The sequence below is a fragment of the Camelus dromedarius genome, chromosome 35 (assembly GCF_036321535.1).
Source record: "Camelus dromedarius isolate mCamDro1 chromosome 35, mCamDro1.pat, whole genome shotgun sequence".
Lineage (NCBI taxonomy): Eukaryota > Metazoa > Chordata > Mammalia > Artiodactyla > Camelidae > Camelus > Camelus dromedarius.
This window is the reverse complement of record NC_087470.1, coordinates 12,397,546-12,424,098: the sequence shown is the minus strand read 5'-3', so window position 1 is coordinate 12,424,098 and position 26,553 is coordinate 12,397,546. Positions and strand designations below refer to the sequence as shown.

The following is a 26,553-nucleotide window of genomic DNA, read 5'->3' as shown; positions in this document are numbered from 1 at the left end:
GAGGTGCAGACTGAGGCTGAGGGGGCACAGGGCTGTGCCTCGGTTGGAGGAAAGCCCAGACAATGCAGGTTTGCTGTGTCAGTCAGCGGCAGCGTTTGCGATTTTCAGAGCAATACCATTTATCCTTAAGGGGCGGGGGGATGGGGAGGACCACCCAGGAAGAAATCTGAAGGGAAGGTTGTGGCTACGTGTGCTCGTCTTGGGACAATGCAGAGGCTGCAGGGTCCAGGGTCCGGGAGGGGAGTCTCCTCAGAAGCTAGAGTTGGAGTGGGGAGAAGGTAGTCACACCCATCTGTGAGGGAGAGAGGGAGGCCTTGGAAGTCCCCACCCTACTGGACTTGCTTTCCTATGAACAGAAGGCAATCAGACAGAGGATCTGAGGTGAGAAGGGATGGGCGCTGGGTGAGGAGCCAACCTGGAGAATGGTGCTTGGACAGTTCTGGAATAGTCTCCCTGCAAAATAGAGTTAAAAATTCTCAGACTCTTAAGAATATTGATGGTGACTGGGGAGGAGACAGTTGTTTTTCTGGCCTCCTAAGGGTAATTCATGTATCCGGGGACACACAGAAGAATCAGGCAGTCTGTTCCGGGGGCTTGACCCTTACCGGGGTGAACAGAGCAAGTTTGAAGGGGGAGGAGGGCAGCGGAGGGAAACTAGCCAGGCCCCGTGTCAGGTACCAGTCAGCAGCCCTACTTGCGTGTTGCATTCACATCCATGCCTCCCAGGTGGGTGGTGGCAGCCCCCTTTTGCAGATTGGGAAGCCTTCTTAGAGGGGTTAAGGAATTGGTCTGTTTTGCAGCTAGTAAATTCTGTAGCAAGATTCAAGCAGGGCTTTGTCAGATTTCAAGGGCATGTTTTCTCTACTAATTCCGGTACCTCCCTGTTGTACTTGGAATGTTGAAGTGGGTCAGTTTTGGAGCCTTTCAGAAAAAGTGCAACTTATGTGCCTCAGGACTGTTTCACAAATCTCAGTGTTCTTTGATGTTTCGGAAGCACTGCAGTGCTTTTCGCCCCACAGAGGTAAGGTCTTACTCCTTTGATGATGACGTGGTTGCAAATGACGTACAGGAGCAAAACCAGACTTAGCAGCTTCTGAAGGGAAACTCTCTAGTTCTCCCTTGATAGGTTTTCTTCCACGGGATGTAACTGTGCTGCAGCGTAGGCCTGAGCTTTCTGTATGGAGTGAGGGTTTCTTATATAAAGTTAGCATAAAACGGTCAGATGAAGAAAATCGACGTTGACAGTTTATTTTTGGGTTTCATTAGACAAGATATACTATCAGTTCATGGCCCTTATAGCGAATGCAATTGAGTACAGAACATTGCATTTCTTCCTTTCTATTTAGAGTTCTCTTACAGCATAAGGCTGCCTGCTTTGGAACATCAGCTCCACCACCAGGGCGCTGTCTTTGTGTTGGTGTGATTGCATTTACACAGTGCATGTAATCTGGGCTTCCTCAGCCCCAAACACTCCAGTGCAGAATCACGGGCTGTAGCCATCTCTTAGTCACGCAAATACTTCTAAAATTATATGATGCTAGAAAAGAAAAAAGAGAGAGAGAGAGATTGCCTTTATCAAAGTTCCTTTCAATTCTAACTGCACACTGTTGTTGAGCAGCTCTGGTTTCCTTTGGATATGAATATATACATTTCTTTGCATGTAACCTGGGTTTTGGACTAGAACACCAAGCTCTTGCTGTCCACAAGCCACAAAAATAGTAACCATATTGCATACGTGTGAAATATTTTATTCTTTTTTTCTGAGAAAGAAACCTTGAATTTGGGACTTGGGCTGTGATTTTTGCTTTTTGCTTCTCCCACCCCTCTTGTAATCTCTCACTCCTTCACACGTGGCCCCCAAGAGGTCGTGGTCTCAAAGGAGCAGGCAAACACCCAGTTGGTCTCCATGCAGTGCTGATGTAGAGGGAGCCCAGTCAAGACCTAAAGGACATTATCAGAGAGGACTTCCTGGAAGAAATGGGCTCTACATTCAGTTGTGTGGACATAGTAAGTGTCAGCCAGGAGAAGGCATCAAGAAAATGGCTCACGTGGCAGGAGCAGCCCGGGCAGAGGCCTGGAGGCTTGTGGGGTGGAAACTCGTGGAGTGTGCCTTGTGTGGTCCAGGGTGGAGAGTGCCCTGCTGGGGAGGACACTGGAGATGGCCTTGGGTGGAGGGCTTTGGTTGAGTTTGGGTTTTACTAGAACTGACACAGGAGGCAATGAAGGGTGTCAGCAGGAAGTGACCCTCAGAAAAGGTACTTCTGGTTTTGCTTCTGATATTCTACAGAAAGAAGGGTCAGGATGGGCGAAAGCAGGTATGTCTGTCCCTTTGAGTCCCAACCCGTCATTCATTTATTCATAACACGAGCACTTCTGAGTGGCCAGGGGAGAGAGTGTGGACCCACATTAGTAAGCAAAATGTATTTGCTTCTTGGGAGCTTAGCAGTGTCAGAAGTTGACTTAACCTAGAATGTTCTAGGAACAGAGGAACAAAGTGCGGAGGTTGGGGGGAGGGAAGGCTTCCTTGAGAAACAGTCAAAATGAGCCTGGAGGCAAGTGGGAAGCAGGAGCAGTTCAGGGGGCCCCTGAGGTCACTGGGGACCTGGGAACTGTGGTGAGGCTGGGTGAGCAGTGTCGGGGGTGGGGCTAGAACTCCACCAGGGAGCCTCTGAAGGGTTTGAAGTGGGGGTGATGTAATCAAATTTGTGCTTTGGGAAGGCTGCCCTTGCTCTGAGTGTGTGTGTGTGTGTGTAGCGGGGAAGAGGGGGAGGGTGCCACCTACTGGGGGGGTCATTAGAAGACCATTCACAGGCTGGGAGGTGACCCGTGGGAGAGGGGCGTCGGGGCTGCTTGGGGACGGCAGGGGCAGTGTGGATGATGGATTTTCTTATGGGGAGGGCTTGTTAGCGGGGCCGCCCTAGCGGCGCCTTTTGGCTGGAAGAAAACAGATGGAGGCCGCCAGGTGTACTTTCCTCTTCTCTCCTTCCCTGCCTTGCCTGATGATCTTAGCTCAGCCAACATTTGGAACAGAAGAGTTAAGTTCCAGGGTAGCCCAGGACTTTGTTGAGCTCGTTCGCATGAGATCTGATAGGATTTAGATTTGTGTTCAGATCTGCATGTACACTTCGGTAGAAATACCCCATCTTTTGGATTTCCATAGGGGTTTTATTCTTGATAAAAATTGCATTCTTGGTGAGAGGAAATTTAATACAGCTGTTATGTTTCTTAAAAAAATCATATCTTTTAAGAACATTAATATTCAAAAGAATAGGAATATATAAAAATGATAAAGTAAGGCTTTGGTGTAGTTTCTTTGGTTTCTGAGTTAATGTGGACTTATAGCCTTTGCATTACTTAATAGCACATCCTTGTCAGTATTTAAAGAGCTGTTAGGGAGCGTCCCAGGCCCCAACTCTCAAAGCATCATTAAAGTTTGCTCTGAAATAGTGAGGTCATAAAGCTCTTGTTTGCAGAAACCAAACACTTGGTTTATAATATGCAGCATAGCTCCCTTTATAAAATAATAATAGGATCAACATTAAGAATGTGGAAGATAATTGATTTTTTTGAAATCTGAAACATAAACTTTCTTGTGCTAATGTTGCAACTGGAAATTTTGAAATGAAAAATCCTACTGTAATATAATCTACGTGGAATACATATGGGCCTTTCACGATTCAAAAGTAACTACGCAGTGGTTTTTGAAGTCAGGAGCATTCCAGCTCAGATACTGACATTGATGGTTGCTGGTTTTCAATGGAAGAGCCTAAATTTGCCTTCTTAGCCGTTTTTTGTTTGTTTGTTTGTTTGTTTGTTTGTTTTGTAGTGAGAGGGTTGAGTAATGCTTTGCCAGCATGATTTTGGGGAAATTTAGGGTTAGATGTCGTGTACCAGCAGTGAGATATTTCCATGCATTTTATTTTCCGGACATCACAAGGGCATATGTGGGGTTTGTGCCTGCAGGCAGGGATGCTGCAGTACTCCCTGATCCATCACCATTATGTCCTGGAGCTGCTCCGGTCAGTGAATGATTTTCTGTGGCTTGGAGGTAAGTTGGTCTGATGCAGATGATCAGATGTGTAGTTAAAGTGCCATTACTTGAAATAAGAGAAACCAAGAAACATGGCTCTAACAATACAGGATGAGGGAGGAGAACTGGCTGAGCTTCTTGCAGTGGGGCGTCTTCTCAGGTGACTCCCTCCCCTTGATTCCTGCCAATATCCACCCCAGCCATGCACGGTAATGTTGCCAAACCAAGCATGCACTTTGCTCAGAAACGCAGTGAATTTCCTTGTGCCTCCATTGGTTGGCTTTTTTTTTAAAGCACATCTTGCCCTTTGTTTAATGCCATCCCTGCTAGTCACCTCTTACACTCATACTTCTGGACCTCGTCCATACATAGCTGCTGAATGGATGAACAGAATGTAGTATCTCCATGTAGTGGAACATTATTCAGACGTAAGAGTGAATAAAAAAGAAAAAAAAATAAAGGGGAAGATGAAAAAGTCCACCTGTTCTGGGAAGTCCACCCTGACTGCTCAACCTGCCCTTTTCCGTTTGAAACCCAATACCCTTATGCTCCACTCTACTCTTTTTGATAGTACTTACCACCTTCTAATAAACTTTAACGTTTTCAAAAAAAAAAAAAAAAAAAAACAGAGAGAGATGCTGATACCACTTCAACATCTACGAGCCTTGATAACAGCATGTTAAGTGAAAGGAACCAGACACAAACGGCCACATATTGTTGATTTCAGTGATCTGAAATGCCCAGAATAGGCACATGCAGAGGCAGAGAGCAGGTGATGGTTGCAAATGGCTGGGTGGAGGGGGGATGGGGTGTGACTACTAGTGGACAGGGGGTTTCTTTTGGGACGATGGAGAGTTCTGGAGATAGATGGTGGTGAGGGCTGCACAGCCGTGAGTGTGCAGAAGACTGCTTAGCGCTGTCTCTGGGAGTGCCTGTGGTTGGGGCGGCTTTATTTTGGCCTCATCCTGCAATGTGAAGAGTCATCTTCTGCTGTGGCCGTTCTACTCCTGTGAGTGGTGAGGGTCAGAGACTTTGCAGAGTCATGTTTCGTTTTCCCCCTTTGCTAAGTGTAGGCAAAAAAGGTTTAAGCCTGAGAAAGTGCTCCATCTGCAGAAATGTCTTTCAGTTTTGCATGGTGTAAAAATCTTGAGAGCTTTTTAATCGTTGAGGACAGTCTGTGGGGGGAAATAACCCGTGAAGCCTGGGTGAGACCTGGAAGATCCGCGCTTCCCTCCCAGACACGGGTGGGGATTTCACCCCCGTTCAGGCAGTGAAGGGCCCAGAACAGTGAGCGGAGTTGACACTCGTGAATATTTACTTGTATCCGCTGCTTCATCTTGGATATTAATTTCAAGCTGAGTCAGTTTGTGGCGGCAGCCTCATCCTACATCAGGAATTTATAGTATCTGCTCTTTAAGGTGAAGACCAGACAGACTTGATTATTTAACAGTCTCTCTTGAATTGATATGTCAGATTCCTTTGTCAAAAGGAAAATAGCAGAAATACAGACGTCCTTTAATGCCGATGTGACCTGGAAGGGGTTTAGTCTAAGTGCATCAGTGGGCTATCTGCGTGTGGGGAAGATGATAACAGTGCTTCCCTCAGAGGGGCTGGGGAGGGGGGAGTGAGAAGCACAAATATAGGAATTACACGTGATGTTCATGAATGACCGAATTTAGTGCTCTCAGCCTGGTGAGGCCTCAGGGGCAGAGATGTCAGAACAGAGCAGTCCTAGCCGGAACTCGATCCGTGTTGGCAGCTGTTATGATCACTATCACCACTGTGGGTTTTCAGGTAGTTTTAAGACTTGGTAATATGAATTCTTGAGTAATGTTAAAAGACTAGACATCTCAGATCCAGTTTACATAGTTCTCAAGATTTCCTCTGAGAAATGGATGTTTTTTTCCCCATCTTAAATCTGAGTTGTGCTTCTAAAAAAATTCTGTATTCCTCCATCATTTTGCTTTAATTCTCCATTTCTTAAAAAAAAATTTTAAATGAATTTACTGGGGACTGAACTGAGGGCCTCATGCATGCTAAGCACATACTCTCCCAAATGAGGTATAATCTCCCCCCTGTTTTTTTTAAACTTTACTTTCTTAATATTCAGAGTTTAGAGGCCTCTAATTCTTTTTCTGGAGACTTATCCATGAACATGTAAATCTATAATTAATGGACAAAACTTGGTGTATTAAAAAAAATCAATAGAATATTCTGCATTCCATCCAAAAGGAAATGTTCATTGACTTAAAATGTTTCTCCTTTATGGTGATTTCTACTTTTTGGTCTAGCTTAATTTATTAACAGCCATCCTCATCATCATAATGACCAAACTCGCTGTGAGTCGACACCTACCTAAGGCTAAAATGCTTTCCTCATGTTTTATTTCATAGCAGGTGTTTGAGCGTAGGTATCAGTGTCTCCTTTTTTGCAGCTGAGGGATTTTCAGATGGAGCAGCTTGTCCCAAATCATATGCAGCTGGTGGTGGCTACCTCTGTTCTGGAACCCTGGCTGCACAGGATGCATTTTTAATTGCTCCTCTAATCAGCCTCCCATTGAGTGGTTTCCCGAACACCTCTAAGTCCATAAATGGCCGATTTTAGTGATCTCAGCCTGATGAGGCCTTGAAAGGAGAGACACCAGTGAGAATGTGAGACAGAGTGGCATAAATTAAAATTGCACATTTTCAGAAATGTTTTATTCTCAGGTAATTACTTAAAAATTTAGTATTTTTGTATTTTAGTGTTCTGTAAGCATTAAAACAAAACATTTAAAATAATTATTGTGCAAAAGAGAAGTGGGCTTTGAAAGTCCAACCATTGCTTATGATGTTACATGTTTTTCTCTAGTGGCCCTTATTGACAGATATACTTACAAAGACTGAATTTGTTTTATGTAGTCTTAGTATAGAAGAAAAGATTGTCAGTGAATATTGTAACTAAAATCTTTACTCTTTTCTTTCCTGATGATGAATATGTAATTTGTTTTCATGACTTAAGTACATTTCCTCATTTGTGATATTTGAGTAATATGGTTTAAGTTGTCTGACTGTGAGAGTTAGACGCCTTGTATACAAAGCACCCAAGATGTGCATAATAAAAATATGCTGTCACAACGCCAGATAGTTTAGAAGGATCAACTCTGAATACTAAAGAAGGTGGCTTATTTCTGATGCATATTCAATATGTTTATATATGATATATATGAATATGGTTTAAAGTAACAAGGATTCTTTTTTGTGTGTGCAGTATGAAGTTTTAACGAAATCTGTATCATTCTAATGAGACAGGGACTAGTTAAATTGCCTTAAGGAGACGACCTTGAAGATTATTTATTCAGAATATGTATTGTTACATCTCAGAATTCATGTTGCCATGTAACCATCCCCTCAGACATTTAAATTCGTCTGATTCTGAACAGATCCATTAAATTTAGAAAAATCCACATTGATCACTTTCAGGGAGTAAGCTTCTCACTTTTGTGATAAAAGAAAATTTTGATTTTTTTTCCTGCACTCTTAACAGGTTTAAAATATCAAAACATTGATTTGACGTGTCACTTTTTAATAGAGAGAATAAAGCTCATGCTGTTTTACTAGGTAAATAAATGTTTTTGTATTTCAACAAACATATGATTTCTGGCTCTTTGAGAAGTATTTTGCAAGATACTTAGATTATCTGCTTTTGGATAAATACAGACGTGACTTTTATGAATATAGGCCTAGTACAGATCTGTTGGTTTTTGCTACAGTTCAAGACATGAGGCCTAGGGGAACTTTGCTCCGGATTGACAGGAGGACAGATCCCAGGTCTCAGTCTCCCCTCCTGTAAAATGAAGTGGCTGGACTGTATTCTTCCCTCCTCTAAGATGAGTTTCCATGAGCCTATGTCTTTTGTTTATATTCAGGACTATTAGCAATATCAGATTAAATACTGAATACCCCTCCCTTCCCCTGAAGCAAAGTGCAGTATGTGGTACACAAGCTTTTAGTTACCTGATTCTCTTTTCTCATCCTACAGGCAATTTTTGTGTTGCATGTTTCCCGGCAACCTGGAAGGTCTTTTTAGCCATAGGTGGCACTGTTGCACCTTCTTACAGTCTTAATTTTCCTGTTTTTAAAAGAAGGCTTAAACAACGTGATTTTATTTTGATTTCTTTGCTTAGTGCTTCAGAATACCAAATGTCCATTGTGTCTGTCTGCCTGGAAAAATTATTCTGCTTATATCTTAGTTTTATTCTGTAATCTCACTGTGAACTTTTCAGACTTGCTGTGCAAACAATGGCAAAATCGGACTTTTCTTCCAGTGTTAGAAACCAGTGAGCATGAATTTTATAAAACAGCTCTAAGCGGCCTCTGGAACACCTTAAAGGTGAAAAGTGTATTGAGTTCCCTGAGTATTGACCCCGCTGCTGTGTGCTTATTGGTGGGAGATGATTTGGTACATATAAGAAGGGGTGTAGTGTTTTGACTTGGTTTTGTCTGCACGTGCTGCCACTGAGCCACGTGAGCCTAAGTCAGTTCGTTCTGAGTCTTTCCCTCATCTGTGAGATGGGGACGCTCGTATCTGCTTTGTAGAATTGTGAGAATTAGAAGTTATGTAAAGTGTTTACCACAGTTGGTATGTCAAGAGGGCTCTTAAACTTTTGCTGCTGTTTTGTGTGAAGCCATCATTTGACGGTCTTTGGCAACTACTAAGAAGCAGGAAAATAAGAAAAGCTGGTTTTATGATGAAAGATATTTGAGGAGGTTCCATAGTTCCTATACCCATAACTTAGCATCAGCAGAGTCAGAACTGTTACACAGTGGCCCTGAAACAATGTTAAGCCACAGAATTTTTTGTTACTTCATATATGTTGGGGCTTAAGGGGATCCAATACTTATACACATGTTGTCTCCAGCAGCCAAATGAGAGATGACACAAAAGAGTAGGCAGGCGTTAAATGTCTTCTTTGTTACTGATGAAACCACGTTCTCCATGAACTTCAGGGCTGTGGGTAAATGAGTGTCGTGATACTGTGTCCCAGAAGTAGAGACTTACCCTGTCCCAGGTATCTCTGTGCCACAGCAAGCCTTCCCTTGAGAGGATCTGCCCCATCATGCACAGGGATGTCCTGCCATGGAGCTGAGCATCCCGGGTGCTTCCCAAGGGTCGCCAACCCTGGAGGGAAAGGAAGGGTTTCACATGCCCTGCTTGTCTCCCTGGAATCACACCTCACTCTGTTAGTGTGAGGAGGGCTAGCTATGGGCAAGGGGTCAGGGGTGTGAAGGGAGAAGCACTCTCCATGGCCCAGAGGAGTGGGGAGGAGGCATCCCCCCCTCAGTTTAAAGACGTGGTGGGATGGAACAGAAGGGTGCTCCCTAAGAGTTTATAAAAGGAGAAATAAGGATTTTCTTTGGGACTTAGACGAGCCAGGAAACACAGAAGATGATTAGAAGGGAGACTTGTAAACCACTGTAATATTAAGTTGACATTTGTTGAGCACCAAAAATGTGCTACATTCTTTTCTGAGAGTTTTACAGAAATGTATCCTTCAATCTTCTCAACAAGCGAGTAAGGAAGGTTTGATTTTTAACCCAGCTTTACAGTGTGGAAGTTGAGGCACACAGAGGGTAAGTTGGCCAAGGTCACAGAAATAGTAAGTGGCAGAGCTTGTATTTAAACCCTGGCTGTCTGGTTTTGAGGCTCCCAGAGATGGGCTTTGGGTGTTTAGATGTATCTGCATGCCTTGATCTCTGTACGTCTGTGCATCCGTTAGCCCAGAAAGGACAGGGAAAGTAGAGTCACACAGGTGCTCACAGTCGTGTCTCGGCCACTGTCCACGAAGAGTGCACCCTGATTAGCATTGTTTTCCAGGCAGTAGATCTGTTGGTATAACAGAAATTTAGTCCATTGAGTTAATCTAGAAACCCTTCCTGCTCTACTTCTGTCCATGCTTGCCATGTGACTGCCTGCCCGTGATTGGGCCATTGAGGAGAAAATGTACTCATGGTTGAACTCTGATATTTCAGTCTGGTTCATGGTTTCACGTCTTCTGTTACATTAATAAGTTAAGTTTCTGGTTTTCTTGCATCAGTGTCTCATGCGTTTGGTTAATGTGAAATCAGTCCATGGGAGCCCAGGGGTGCTGACTGCATAATTTTTGAGCACGTTGTGGCACTTCTAACCGTGTAGACCTGACTGGATGATGTCCGCCTTCCGCACTTTTTTACCCCAATATCAGGGTCCTATCCCATCCCTGGATGTGAGGCTGGAAGCTTTCTGAGAAGGCCAGTCAGAGGCCAAGTCCACCAATCAGAAAATGATGAACTACCTCAAAGTGGGTTTAATAGAAGAAAAGGGCTTCCAGGTAGTCCGATGGGCTGTTCAAGTCCCTTTGGTGAGAAGCTGTCCACTGTCTGTGGTTGAGCTGCTTCTTTGCTGTTGAAAAGTCTGGAGTAGATGAAGGGACTTTAAAAAGCAGAAAGGAGTGATTTCAGGTGGTACATCCACACCGGGGAGAAGTGATGGATGACCGCCTGTGTGAGGCATAGACAGAGTCCTATAAACTTCATAAAACAGCTTCAAATGATCTTCCATCTGAGTGCACTTCATATGGGGTCCAGTTCATCACTGGTCGCGCTGAGAGGGCAAATATTGATGATGGCAGAAAGGACACAGAGGCATCAAAAAGGTCTCAGTCATGTTCCCTGTTTAAAGGATGTGGCACAGTGTAATATATTTGAGCTGGTTTTTCACTAAACAATTTTTGTGTTTTCTGGGACTCCCCAGTGCCCCAAGGTTCCATGCAGCTGGGTGTCCCCTCAGTGCAGCTCCGTCAGCGGTTGCCCTGGGCAGACGCGGTGTCACGGGGAGCAGGACGGTCAGCGTCCCCGGCTCCTCTGAGCTCCGTCTCCTCATCCGCAGTGCTGGGTTTCTCATCCGTGTCTACTTAATAGGGTTGCTGAGAATCACACGTGATGGTTGTCAGGTGTGATTTGTGGTTGTCTCTGTGATTGGCATATAGTCAATATTTGATAGAAACACTTGTTTTTTTATTCCAATTGTGGCTCCTAGATTGCAGTGGTTTTTAGTCTGCATTTTTTTATATCTTTACTCATTTTTAAATATGCACTTATTTTTATTTATTATTTTTGGAGGTACTGGGGACTGAAGCCAGGATATTTTGCATGCTAAGCAGGTGGCCTACAACTGAGTAACACCCACCCTCCTTGTCTGCACTTAAAAATAAATATTGTAATACACAAAAGAGCTCTTAAACACCATCATGGGACATAGTCTCTGTATAGGCATTTGAACACATATACTATATCAAGAAGAATAAATGTTGTTGGGACAAACCTTTCTGAATCTGTTAATGTGCTTAAAAACAATCATAGCTAGTGATAAACACGAGACTTGGATCCAGTACTTCTTAGGGTCTGTTTTGTCATCATGGGAAATTACATTCTACAGAGAAGTCTAATTGGGTCTCTTTGATAATTGGATGGTTTAGCAGATGATCAAGGCTTTCAAAAGCTGACAGTTTTGTATGTTAAACTAACTACAAATTTATCTTCTAGAAGTTGGAAGTCCTAAGCTTGTGAAGTGCCCATTAATCCAGGGGGAATATGTCTGTCTCTGTGAACGATTGTGTGTGTGATTTCAGGAATGTAGAAAGAAGTTCCATATAGACTTCTGATATATTTCTCCTCTAGTTTAAGCTGTAGGCATATATTTACACAAATAAATTGATATTCTTTTGTCATTTGGCATATTGGTGTGAATAAGTCGTTCTCATACTTGTTTCAGAAGGGTTGGGGAGCATGAGCTTAGAAAACGGGAGGAGAAAGAGGCCGGGAGGCACTTCACACTCTGTGCAGGATTTGAGGAACAGTAGCTTTTCTTTTCTCTTTTCTTCTAAAGCAAACTGGCGCTGAATTGTAACCTACTATTACTCAGAATTGCTTTTCTGATCAGATACAAGTGCCTCAGATTTTTCAAGGCAACATGAATGATGAAATGTGTTTTAACATTTATCTTTAAAAGTAGTTTTATTTTTCAAGGAAAAGGCTATATCCTGTTCTTTCTTCCAGCGGCACAAGAAATTCTCATTGATCTATGTACATGATCTATGTGCTTAGTTTCTTTGGGGTTTTTTGGTTTTTTTAAGTGCTTGTTTCATTGTGGTGTGAATGAATGTTTAAAATTTTTGGATTTTCATCTTTAGAACATGCTGATTTATCAGAACTGTTAAAAACTTAATTGTTCTTTGGTCATTGTTTGGTGGAGCACCCTATTGATTTCTGCTGTGTGTTAAAGAGGGAAATTCTTCCTCTAGCCTGCATATCATTAAGTGAATGGCTTGCAGTGTGCCTTTAAAATTCATTGAATGCATTGAGCATGTTTGTCCAGTGAATTATGAATTGACTCATAGTATTACTTTGCTTTTTTTTCTGTGGCTTTTGCTCCTCTCCACAAGAATTTTAATTCCCTATTGCATTTTGTATACGTGTTTTTAACAGGGGAAGATATTTTGAATTTTTAAAGAGGTGGGTTTTCCTATCCCCTCTGAATGCCTTCTGTAATTGATACAACAAAAATCTGTTATTGCAGTGCTAAATAATTTCATAAACTATTTTTTGGCTTAATCAGAAACAATGACAAAGAGTGATAATAAAAAATACGAAAACCTTCCTTCCTTTGAAGAATATAAATCAGGTGGTTAGGCTGACACATGCTTTGTGCCTGACACACTTACTCTCATGTCATTGTGTATCATGATTCGGAGATGGAGATACTTCAGGTTTATAGATTTTTGTTTTAACATTTGTGTTGAATTCTTTCTTCAGGTTGATGTTTCCTGTTGGGTTTGTGGAATGTGTAGAAGAAGGGAAACAAATGCTTTTTTTTTTTGGTTTTCAGGAGGCCTGAGTTGCTGATGAGAAAACAGTTGAGGGTGGGCTGAGGAACAGAGTGACACTCCCTCTCCTCCCGGCTGAAATTGATGAACAATAAAATCAATTAAGTGTATCGGTATTTGACCAATTGAAGTTACCGAGCTCAAACTGGCTAGTTATGCCCAATGGAAAGTATTGAATTCACCGGCAGAGTTAGGTGCTTTACCAAGTAGAAGCAGCTTAGAGCAATCAGAAAAATCAGTCCTATGATGAACTGTAAAATGTATATAATATCTTTTATTTCTGAAACTTTTCTAAGTTAAGTTGTGTAGAGCTAAAAGTAAGTTTCAAGCACCAGGAGTTATGAGTGTGGGTGGTTCTGTGGGATCGTTATTCAGGGATGTGCATGGACCCTTCTAGAGTGGCTGAAGCTGGCAGGAAAAGACCCAAAACCAGGATTTGTCATCCCAGGGTATTCTCCATAATGGTTGCATGTGGGAGCCCTTGATTGGGTTAACAAATTGTAGCAGACCCAGGCCGCCTGTCAACTTTAAGAAGAAAAACTATGCTTAGTAACTGCTTTGCAAGCAAGCGCCTGTGCATCCTCACTCCTGTCTCCTTGCTTTAAAAAGCAGAGACAATGCTTTGCTTGCGTAGTTGAGGTTTTAGATAGCATTCTGCTCATTGCAAAGCAAGGACCCAGGACCTCAGTCATAAAAGCTGGGCTTGTGTGCTGTTAGACAGTCTGTTATCCCCAAAACAAGGACCTGGCAGGTCTGGTGGTCTGCTTTGTAATTCACATATCTAAAGAATGTATTTTGTTCCCCTCACCAGATGACTTCCCTAAAGATACACTAAGACTTTGTACTCATGGTGGATTCTATAATCTCTGTCTCATCCACTTTCCCCAAGTTCCTGCTTACTATCACACAACTGTTAATGACTATTTCCTTTGATTATACACAATAAATATGGGAGCATTTGATAGGCTTGTGGAGTTGGCTCCCTACTCCCTATCGATTGCTGGACTTTTTCCAGTCTTGAATAATCATTCCGTGTCTGTAAGATTTCTGCCAGCCAGAACCCACAGTTCCAGGTGAGAAGGATGCAGGTTTATCTCTCCTACCCGAGGGAGAGAGAGTAGAGAATTGATATCTGCTTCCTTGTGGTCCCTTCCTGCCCCAGGGCAACTCCAGTTCACCTGCAGCCTTCTGGCCTCTTCTCACAGGGCCTCTGTCCCAGGACTGACTGCAGCCTTTTCTTCCCTGGTCAACATTTCCTGTGCCTTTCAGAAGTTGGTCTCTTCTCTGCAATTGAACCCTGGCAGATGTGATGGTGGTCGGTGTGCTGGTGGGCAGTCACTTGGGGCTCCCAGGAACCATGCTGATTCTCCTGAGTCTCTCATTCGGGGTTACAGAACTGTCGTGCACCGGAGGAAGCCCATTCACGTGAGGTCAACACAGCATTGCATCACTTTCATTTTATATTTGAATTTTCAGTGGAGAAATTATTTGTAGCTAACTGTTCCAGATTTTCGGCCTCCTGCTTTCCTCACCAGCATTTCCTTTTTGGCTCTGGTGCTTAAGAACCAGGTTTCTTCTCTTGTCAATTTTAGCAGCTGGGCTTGCCGAATCCTTGATCTTCATTTGAAGCAGAATGCTTCTTCGTGATGTCAAACTGATTTTCCTATTTCTGAATATTTCTTGTACACGCAGCAACTGTTTCAAGTGAAATGCTCTTGTCCAATTTCAGTTTACCCACATTTGATGATCTCCTGCTTTCATGCTGAGGGCAGTTTCTTCTTCCTGTAATAAAAGTTAGCAATTTGCATTTACTATGGGAAGGTACTGGCCCGAGGTGCTTTTGTTCTTAACAGTTTTAATACAATTCACCCATTAAAATGTACAGCGGTTTTTGCTCTATGCCCAGAATTGTGCATTCCAGTCAATCTTAGAACATTTTCATCCCCCAACAGGAAGCCCCGTATACATAAGCAGTTATTCACATCTTCCCCATCCTCCCCCAGCCCCAAGGAGTCACTCTTCTCTCTATGAGGATTTGCCTGTGCTGGACATTTTCATGTAAATCGAGTCATTTCATGTAAATGAAACCGTCTATTATGACTGACTTCTTTCACACTGAGTAACGTTTTCAATGTTTGTCAAAGTTGTGTCCTGGGTCAGTACTCTATGCTTTGCAATTGCTGAATAATATTCCACTGTATGACTGGGCCCCACTGTTTACCCATTCATCAGGTGATAGGCATTTTGTTTGTTTCTGCTTTTTGTCTGTGATGAATAATGGCACCGTGAACATTCCTGTAGGAGTTTTTATGTGGACACTTGTTTTCAGTTCTCTTACGTGTGTGCCCAGAGAGCAGAAAGTCTGGGTCATTCATAAACCAAATGTTTAACTCTCTGAGGACCTGCCAGGCTGTTTTCCAAAGTGGCCTCGCTGTGTTAAGTCCTCACCAGCAAGGGCTGGGATCTCCACTTCCTCTGTGACCTCATTACTGTTTGTTACTCTCTTTTTGAGTATATCCTATTGTAGTGAGTGTGAAGCAGTTTCTCCTAGTGGTTTTGACTTGATTTCAATTACAGCTAATGATATTGAACATCGTTTCTTTGTGCTTATTGGCCATTTGTATATTTTCCTTGAAAAATACCTTTTCAGATCCATTATTCAATTTGTAATTGAGTTGCCTTTGTATTGTTTACTTGTAGGAGTTTTTTGTTTTTTGTTTTTTTTGTTTTTTTTTTTTGGAGATACAAATTCCTAATCAGATAAATGATTTGAAAAAATTTTCTCCTGTGTGTTGTTTTATCACTTTCTGGATTGTGTCCTTTAAAGCAAAGTTTTCACTTTTGATGAACTCCAATTTATCTCTGTTTTCTTTGTTCCTTGTGCTTTAGGGGTAATATTTAAAATCTGAGGTATTTTATTTAAACTTTTATATATAAAATAACTTAATTTAGGACCGTTCTAGGAGATGGGTGCTGTTGTTGTCCCCAGTCTATGGACAGGAGACTGAGATGCAGAAAATTTCACTGACATATCAGTGTCACAGCTACCCAGTGCTGTGGGACTTCAGACCCTCATGTTTGTCCCCAACATCTGTGCTTTTCACCAAACATGCTCCTCTCCTTCCTGGAATTGTTAATGAAAAAGTGTTTCCGTTTTTGATTTCTTGTTAGTTTGTTTTCTGTTTGGGGACCTCATCTCCTCATTTTCCTTGCAGAGGTCAGTGTAGTTTTATTTTAGGTCTCATACCTAAATTATACCTTTCTTGAGTTTTCATTGTTAAATTAGAATTTTGGAAATAAATATTAATATGTTGCATCGGTCTCCTTAGAATCTTGATGTGTTTGTGCTTTTCAGATTTCAATTTATGAAAAATGTAAATGCACTCTTGTTTTTAAGTAGTCCTTTTTCACTACATATATGTTTACCTCTTTACAGTTAAAATATTTTTTTCCCAATGAATGAATCAGTGTGCATGTTTTAAAAGGTACCTTACTTTTTATTTTTCTTATTGTAAAAGATATATTCATTTTAGACAATTTGGAAAATAAGGATAAACACAATAATAACTTAAAAATGGCCTCTTATATCACTTGGAGATACAGTTGTAAGGTTTGAAATTGAGAATTACAAGTCCTCTCATGTTGTTCTTCTTTTTCAAGTACGTTTTGGTTACTGAGACCCTTGAATTCCCATATGAATTGTAGTAGCAGCTAGTCAGTTTTTGCAGAGGAGACTGCTGGGATTGTAATCGAAACCACGTTGTATGTATGGATCGCTCTGGGGAGCACTGCCATTCCAAGAGCGCTGTCTTCTGATCCAGGAATGTGCGTGGTGTGTCTGTCCAGGTATTTAGGACTTTTTTAATTTTTTTCAACAATGCATTGTGTTTACAGAGTATTATTTTACTTTTTTTCTTTGCCTTTATACTGAGTAAAAGTGTGCAAGTTACCGGGATCAGAAGTGTATTTGAGCCCCGCCACTTGCTGCCACCATGTACGCTGTGTTCTTTCTTTGCCCTGTGTAAAATCTTGCACAAAATAGGACCTCAGTAACCCTCTCTTGAATGAATGATTATATGATTGTTGGATGATGCTTGAGAGTCCTTCTGATGATGTCTTTTTCCCAGCCTTTCCCCTCCTCTTAACTATGCCCTTTGTCTTCCTTTCATCCAGTCTGGTTTTCAGCCTGCCTGTGGCATTGATTTTCCCTGTCTGTACACTATTCCTTTCACTGGTACATGGTAATGTTACATGTGGGCTGTGGAAACTTGCTAGATGTCAAGAAATAGCAAATCCATTGCATGGTAGTATTTTCAGACTGTGGTATTCTTTTATCGATTGAAATTAAATCAGGCTGACCCCCTGAGCCCTCCTGTGAGCTCTTTTCTCCTTCCTACATGTGATACTGCTCTGGTTGCTGCCTGTGCCCTTCCCCCAGCCTTGGTTTTGGAGTTGAGTAAGTCACCATCAGTGGAGCCCTCTCTTTAAAAGATGAAAACATTTGCTCCTTCTCCCTGGTTGGGGACTTGGATGAGATGAGGTACCAGATAAAAAATGCAGCCACACTTATTCTGACCCCTGTTCTTTCCGTTGTACTCTTTTTGAAATAGTACAGTTCAACAGTATAAAGATTGATTGTGAGCTAATGAGATAGACAAGACAACCGAAAATTTATTAAATATCCTTTCATGCCAGAAACAAATGTATTATACACACAAAAAGCACATAAAGCATGGTAGTACTGTGGTTACAAACATGAGTTTGAGATCGAGTCCTGCTCTGGAGTGACCAGTCCTGTGAGATGGAGAACTGGTAGGTCGGCTTAGCCTCTCCCATACTTGTTTCCTGTCCTGCAGAGACGGGGCTCGCTAGGCGTCCCTCCCCCGTAAAGGTGCTGTGGGGTGTAAACGACGCAAGTGGGCAGCCCGAGCACAGCTGTTCGTTCCTCGTAAGTGCAGGATAGAATGGATTTGCGGAGACAGCTTTATGACCGTCCCGTGTAGACTCTCAGTGCGCCAAAGGGATGTCTTGTGGTTTGGAGATGGGATTCTCACTTCTCTAAATAACCAAAAATTGTGTTATTGGGCCTTGCTGATTTGAATCTATTCTTTAGAGAGTACATATTGTAGATATATTTTTCAAGCATGTGTGCTTTTTTCTTTTATTATTTATAGTTCTACGCTCTCATCTCTTGGTGTGACTTTTCATGGAATCCAGGAAACAGTCCTAAGCCACCTGCCTCTCCACACTTCTACGTGGCGGTTTTCTTCCCTGACTAGAAGAGGGTTTTGCACAGGAAATTTTCTTTCCCCTTTTCTTGGAGTCTCTCTGTTTGTCTGCCCATCTCTCACCTGTCCATCTGTCCATTTATCAACCCACTCATTCTTCTGACATGTTCCAAGAAGCATATTAGGCAGCTTACAGAAGAACAGATACCAAATAAACAGGTGAGAAAATGGGGCCAAGTTCAGACAGTGAGGCTAGGAGGCGAGATTGTGTGATGGTTGCAGGCTTGAGACATATAAGACTTATAAGATTGCTGTGACTTATAAGATCGACAGCAAGAGTGTGCCTGAGTCTCCCAGCAGACACAGGGAAACAGGGTTTGTGGGAGATTCTCGCTGGATGTGAAATAAATAAGTGGCTGAGGAGTAGCCCAGCCTTTCCAGCTACTAAGGCTTAGGAGAATATTTTGAGTGTCTTCCAAAATCAGAATATTTCATCTTTTCCTTTGTCAGAATTCTATGTATAGTTGGTTACATTCTATACATGGAAATTTCTCCAAAACTGCTTCCCACGTGAGTCCCATGGCTCAGAATGGGGTGGTTCTGCTCATTGACAGGTGTTGGCAAGAAACAGAAAATGACATCCTCCAAGAAGCCTGGGATTTGTCAGTTATGTTTTGTCAGTGCTGTTGACTTCAGAAAATGCTTTCACAGTTCCTCTCCATCTGAGGTGGCAGAGTGCTCTCTTAGCAGCATCAGGAGCTCAGGGCCACGGGATGGTGTGTGATGACTGAACTGCCGTCAAGACAGCTGAGGTAGTCACTGCAGGCGTGGTGCTTTCACGTAGTGCATTTCATGTTCTTTAATAGGTTTCAACAGGGAGTTAATTGAGTTAATTAACATTTAGTAAATATGATGCTTTGTTGTAAAGACAGTTATAGGCAGAATATAAGCTGTGAAGACTTTAAAAACGGTTTCATTACTTAAATTTTAGCAGGGAAGATTTAGTTTATCTTATTTATGCCTCTCTTTTACAGTAACAAAGAAACAAGACAGAAAAAGCAGAGGATGGTTTCTGTTCTTCCTCTCGGCTTGCAGGTGCCCTCACCTCCAGTGGCATCCATCCAGACACCAGCATTGAAACTGGCCATGCTCAGAACTGCCTCAGCCCTGAAGACACAACTGACAAATAGAAGGGGGCCATGCCCTGTTACAGCAGGTGCTCTCGCTTTGTGGGTCCTTATGTAACTGCACGTTGTTATTCAGGATCGCCCGTTCTACATTGTGTGACACTGCTGTGGTGTCTCCTAGTTATTTGTTTCTGTAAGTACTCATGTATTTTCTCCAATGCATGGTACTAGACATCTAAAAATGCTTTTTTCAGATGAAAAATAATGTGTATTTAATATAATAAGTCTGAAAAAAGGGGCAAAAGAGGGTATCCTTGTCCCACTACTCAGAGACACTAATTAACACTTTAACATTTATTTTGTGTTCTTTTCGTCAGTGTGTATCACCTCTGTCATAAAAACCAGTGAGCACTCTGTGCCTGTTTACTCTGTGGAGACCTCCATTTTCCATTCAGCTTATTACATGTTTTTCTACAATATTCTATCTCCCCTGGAATGATTTTTAATGACCATTATAGCATTATGTCTTGTGGAGGCATGGTCCATTTTACTTCGGACTTAAATAAACTTTTAAATTCCAAGTATACTTAACTGAAATAGTGAAAAGAGAACTGTGGTGGTACCGAAAGAGCCCTACCTCCCTTCCCCTTATTTCCTGAGTGTAAAAGCTGTTGCCAATGTGGTGTATATATTTCATGACCTTTATGCCTATGACATATATATATATATACCCATAAATACATACATACCTACATACATACACGTATATGAGAAATCTATGTATCTGTGTGTGTATATATGCTTTATTGAAAAATAAGACCATACTATATGTGTTCTGCAGCTCGCTTTATTCACTCACGGGTATATCATAGACGTCCTCCCACTCCAGACTCACCCTTTCTTTTCAGATAGAGTGGAGGGGTCTCCTGATGTGCAGGTGTGGTCTCTTGTGCAAGGACACCTTTGGTGGGAGAGTGATGTGGAAAAGGCCCTGGAGCATGCCGAATCGCTGGCCCCTTCAGAGCCCACAACTTGCCGTGATTTACCGCATCATTTTCTTGATGTTGGACCCTTAAGTTTTCTCCAATTTGCACTGTCAGAAAGGATGTTTGACTGGCATCCCTCTTGTACAAACATACCTGTGATCTTGTATGTGTATTCCTTTAGTTAAGGCTTCTGGAAATTTAGTCCCTGGATGTGACATTTACATTCATCACAGGCTCCTTTCAAGTGACTCTAGAAATTGCTTCTCCAGTGGGGAATGAAAAGATGTAGAATAACTTATGTAACCAATTCTCTATCACTGGATATGATTTCACTTCAGCTTTTCATCCCACCATTGTAAACAGTGCTGTGTAAATGCTCTGATGAGTACAACTTTTGAACTGATTTTTTTCTAAATGAAATGATTCCTAGAAGTTGAGTTGAGTCTGTGTGTACACACGTTTTTCAGAGTTTACATATCCATTGGCATGTCGTCCTCCAAAATGTCGCTCACAGTTTGTTCTCTCACAGATGGACACTAGCTAGAATATCTTTTATAAATATTTGCCAATATGATGAGCAAAAGTGCTTTTTCATTGTTTTAGTTTGTATTTGATGACCAGTGAGGTATTGAGCATTTTTCACTCATTAGCCATCTGACTTTTTAAAAGTGAATGATCCCTTTTGTCCTTTGCACACATTTAAGTGAGGGAGCTTCTTGTTACTTTGTGACAGCTCTTTGTATGTTATGAACATTAACCCCTTGTCTTCATCAACATGTATCACAGAGCTTTTTCTTGTCATTTCTTGCCTTTCATTTTGTTCAGTAGGTTTTTTATTTTCGTTGTGGCTCAAAATATTTTTAAGATTGTAAATGTCTTCCTTTTGGGTTTTATCTTTGGTATTATTCTTAGAAACACTTTCTTATAATGATATAAATCTCTTCTGTAAGTTTTTTTAATCTCTAAGATGGAGATGATAATAGTACTTGTTATAGTGAGGAAAAGTTGAATTAATATGAGCAAAGAGTTACATTTGTTGTTATTAGTATTTTAATATTTACATCACTATCTGTAATTTTTCTTGTGGTCATTAGCACAGGAATAGAATTTGTTCTTTCCAGGTGATTCTGATTGTCCCAGGACAATTATTGAATTCATACTTTGCTCTTTGATTTGAAATCCCACCTGTACAATATACTTATGTACACTAGAGTCTCTTTTTGAGCTCATGGTTTATTTCTGTCAATTTTAATTTCTTACTCCAGTGCTATATTATACATATTGTAAAAATTTATTTAATAACTGAAAGTGTGATTTTTTTTGATTCTTTTCTTCCATCCCAAATTTTCTTGGCTAGTAATATGACTTTATTATTCCTGAAGAATTCTAAAATACTTTGTTCAAGTTAAAAAAAACAGATAAGGGTTTTCATGGGATTTTTTAGTAAGTTTTGAATTATCTTTAGGAGAACTTACATCTTTACAAAACTGCTTTCCTCCATGCAATATGTTGATGTCTATACATTCACACCTCTTACTTTACTCCTCAGTAGAGTCCAGTAGTTTTCTCCATGTAGAACATGGGCTTTAATTTTGAGTTTATTCCAGATTACTGTTGATGTCTTTGTTAATTCAGTAAGTGAGAATTTTTTGCTATTATCTTTTGTAACTGTTAAAACTGACACCTAGGAAGGCAGATTCGGTTTGTAAATACTCACTTTGTAAATTGTCATTTAAAATTGTAAGTATTAAGTACTTGTTCCAGAATCCTTTCTTTTCTGTTTTTAAAAATTTGTTTCCAAGATTATCAAAATGGTCATAGCTAAGTAGTATATTTGTGGAGACAGATGGAGAGAGGTAGTGTGGCTCATGTACAAAATCTGAGCACTTTCATGGCTGCCTTTAGGCTGGAGAAGCTGCAGAAGAGCCCAGGTTAGACTGGGGATGGCTTTTTATGCACTTGAAAGCCAGCTTTCCTGCCTGTATGGTGAAGCCTGGTGGGCGTGGCAGGTAGATGATCAAGGTCTGATGGAGGCCATTGGCTGCACAGAGTGCTGTGTCTGTGAGAACTGGAGACCATCGCCATGGGAAATCCTTGGTGCCAGGAACACTGCAGGGGAGCTGGGGAGCCTGTGTGTTAAGGATTTTCCAGTCCTGGGAGTGGGAAGAGCAGACTCTGCATTCAGATCTGAGTGTGAATTAATCCTCTCTTGTTTACTTGTCCTCTGAATTTTGTCAAGTTATACATCCTCTTTGAACCCCTGTTTTCTTGTGTCTCAAAATAGGAGAATTACGGTCTGCTGCTAGAGTGTTTGATCAGGGTAAATGATTTGTGTCTATAAGATGCCACGTACTGTCACAAGTTCAGTGAGAAATGGGCTGTCACCTTTCTTCTGCAACTCAGTGTTCGACAAGACATCGGGGGAAAGCCAGTCCCTAATTTGTGTGTGATGCAAGCAGGAACAAAATTAATGTCTTGCCTTTCCCTAGCAGTATTCGTACTCCTTTGCTTCATTTACTTCTTTCCTCCTTTCCTTTCCCCTTTCCCCTCCTCCACCATAAGAGCCTGAGACTCTCTCAGAACACTAGAATCAAATTACTTTAAAGGTTGTCTCATCCTCATGAAATGACAGTAAGATAAAAAAATCTGTAAATATCCCAGAATTCATTGTATTTGATTTACACACACACGCACACACACACGCACACACACACACACAATCAGGCTACCTCCCACTTGCTGAGGGAGAAGGAACACTTTTTCTGTGTTTCCATTCACTGAGCGTGAGAACAAAGTCTCTTATGAGGACTTTCTCCCGGCTTCTTGCATGGTGTTTTTAATTGGATTTCTGCTTTGTTGCCATAGAAATATTCTCCTAATAGAAGAGAGGAAGTGGAGATATGGACATTCTGCTGAGATATTGGTTTCATCATATTTGAGTTGGAAAGTACTTAAGAGCATAGAGCCGTAACTTTTTATGGGTGAGAATCCATGATGGTGTAACTTGGACAAGAACCTGGGTCTTCTGCCATTGTGTCCATGCGGGAGAAGAGGCAACTGGGCAGGGGATGGCAGGGGTCCTTCTTGCTTGAGTTCCAGGGTCTTGCTAGTTTTCATTGCTCACCTGCCTTTAGTTTATGTCCATGTGACCTCTCATGGGAAGGCCACTCTGTCCTGGTAGACTGAGTTGCTAATCAGCAAAAAGCTCTGGATCCACTCATATTTCCCAGAGTTTTTCTGCTGACCTGCTGACACTTTATATAAATGAGGCCTAAGAATCTACTGAGTATAAAATCTTTATTGATATCAGTTGCCCTCGAATTCCATAGGAATGGGGTGCTGTCTCAGGCTGTCTAAGGCTAGATCTGAACAAAGATAGGGTGATAGGCTGTGCTGCTGGACCCTCCACAGTCAAATGGGATTTCCACCTAGTTTTTAGAATCAGGCAGATGAGTTCAAATCTTGCGTTTACCAGTTATTAGCTTTGTGACCTTTGGGAAGAAACTGTACTTGTTTGTGTCCAATTTTCTTTGTCTGTAAGTAAGTTCAGTAAATATTTTAAGGTTTTTTTTATAGAATTGAATGAGCTAATTCCCTCATTTATACCTAAAATACTGATCACGTGGTTGTATGTTGGTGCCTTGGTAGTTGATTACTAAGGAACTCGGCAGGGAGAATGTGGGTGGTGGACCCTTGGATCATAGAGCTTATATTCCAGGATATGCTTGTAAAAGACTGGATGTGCAGTGGATTTTTAGTAAATATCCATTCCTTTCCTAATCCACATTGATTGTTTATATATCTTTACACTAATATATGAACAATTTTTATTGCAATTTAAATATCTTTTTAGTATTTAAAATATGCAGCTATAACAAAAATACATGAAATAAATAGATTTGACTTTTATTTTCTTTTCAATAAGCAAAACAAATAAAATAGAAAAGAAAAAAAGTTTTGAAGGAGTAGAAATAATTTTATTTCCATGGAATCAATTCCCTATGTTAGGTTTTTTGGTTGTGTTGCTAAACAGCATATAAAATTTATAGGTTGTGACATATTGGAAATGAGGAAACAGTGGAGACATACTACCTCCAATGAAGTCATTTAGTTACCACGTCAAAGCTAGTTCTGCTTCCTGAATGACAGGCCAGTAAATCGGGAGATGAGGTGTTAGAGCAAGGTATAGTGACTTTATTTGAAAAGCTGGCAGACCCAGAAGATGGCATACTGATATCCTGGAGAACCCTCTTCCCCAAGTCAGAATTCAGTTTCCTTTTTTACTAAAAAGGGGCGGGGTTGTGGTTGGTTGTTGCAAACTTCTTGCTGTATGAATTGATTTCCTTGGAATCCTTTGTTCTTGCAGCTGTCCATGTGGGTCAAATCACAGTGAACCTTTAAAACCTCCAAAAAAAAAAAAAAAGGTTATTCTCTATTTTGCAACTTGCCATCTCTACATAATTGTAGAAGAGCTAACATCCTTAAAGATCAGAGCCCGCAGAATAGGTACTCCTGGATATTTCAGGTTAAAGGCAACTTTCTTTTACAAAAGGTGCAGAGCTAGCATGTCTGAGCCTAGAAAACAAGGCACAGGTTTAAAGCCAAAGGAACGCATCTAACATGAAGTCAAATTTTTTCTTTTCTATTACAATTCCTTTTTCCACCTCATAAATAATTTTAGTAAGGAACATGAACATTTTTTAATTTTTCTTCTCAATAATGGATAAATGAGCCAACTACATTTTTGTGAGCAGGGATGCTGTGCGTGCCTTGGGGTCACAGCAAACTCTTGTTGGGGGTGGTCGACCCTGCAACATGTCTGAAGCCCTGTGAGTGTTGGTGAGGGCCTCCCTAAACTGGGGCTCTCTTCAAGAACCAGCATATGGGCATTAACTTCTGGAGACCTCTTTTTCAGCTGCAGGAAATTTTTTCAGATACTGTGATTGAAAAATCACTCCAGCTGGGGATAAGTAGGGAATAAAGGAAGAGGAAAAGGGCTTGGAGTAAAGTAGAAGAGAAGACAGAAGATTAGGGAGCCTGGGGGCTTGGAAGTGGGGCTTCGGGAGAGAGACGAGCAGAGGTGGGGAGGTGCCCGGCTCCGGAACCAGCTCCTGCACCTGTCCGTGCGCCCAAGCCACACAGCATTTAATTGGCCCAGGAAGCTATCCTGTCTGGATGTCACCCTGGGCAGAACCTTGAGAATCGAAGGTAAGGGGTGGGCAGCAATCACCTAGGGGTCACTGAAGGCTTTAGTCAAGTCCACAGTGCCTTTTATAGTCATGTGTCTTCACTTGCCCTTTATCTTAGGATCTGAGAAGCAGGAGCAAGGAACTCAGGGAGAGATCCAGGAAGACATCTGACTCTGTTAAGAGACGACAGTCACAGTGACACGGGGAGCGAAGACACTTGCAGCAAAGCAAAATGACTTCACAACGATTGCATCAGAGCTGCAGGTGTGAGAGAGTCTAAGCCTGTCTCAGAGTGCAGGGGACAAGTGGAAAGGAATGGTAAAATTTCCACTGACAATTGAAATTTTGTTAAATAGCCTGCTACTCTTAATTGTATCACTTCATTGTATGTAGGTGTATTTCTGTGAGCATTTATAGGTTCACACAACCCCACCAGCACCTCTTGCCCCCATCGGGGATGGGCTTTCTCAAGCACAGTGCACCTCATGCTTGGGTGGGCCACGCTGCGGGTCCTCGCCTGGGGCCGGGCTGCTGCAGGGCACTGAGTCCCCGAGGCGCGGGCTGTGAGACACGACAGGAACATCTCAGCTCATGACTGAGGGCCTCCGTTTCCCCCTGCAGTGTAAGAATGCCGGTGACTCAGTTAGAAGCATGCTTCGAAGCTGTCCGTGTACTTGCCATCCAGAAGCAGAGCCTGGGAGCTTCCGAATTTCTCCAGAATGCGGTTTACATTCACCTTCGGCAGGTGAGTTTATGTCCTTTTAAAAGTGGAGGAATTAGTGCCGTTTCCCTGGAACTTACTCACCACTAGTCTATCTGATTTTCCTGTGCTAGGATTCAGTATACCCTGCTAAAAATTCTGGAGTCAGATCTTGAAACACTGATGAAGAGGATTATTTATTTTATTTCTTTATATGATAGTATTTTACTTTCAAAATTCAGAGTTTTCAGTTCATTGAGGAATTTTTTCGGGGGTTGGAGAATCAACGTTGCTCTTACCATCTTTGTGACCTGTTGCTATATGCCTCTCACCTGTCTTCTGCCACTTGTGAGGCAATTCCTTTTGTGACCCTGTGCGGGTTGTTCATGTT

General features: G+C 41.7%; 1 long non-coding RNA gene across 1 annotated transcript in view; it reads left to right on the top strand.

The window, feature by feature from the left end:
- Positions 1 to 26,197, top strand: part of LOC116147423 (uncharacterized) — a 133,901-nt gene extending 107,704 nt beyond the window's left edge. The window contains exons 12-14 of the long non-coding RNA XR_010379070.1: positions 19,195 to 19,480; positions 25,581 to 25,780; positions 26,084 to 26,197. This is a non-coding gene — a long non-coding RNA (uncharacterized LOC116147423). The remainder of the gene's footprint in view (positions 1 to 19,194; positions 19,481 to 25,580; positions 25,781 to 26,083) is intronic.
- Positions 26,198 to 26,553: the final 356 nt, after the last annotated feature.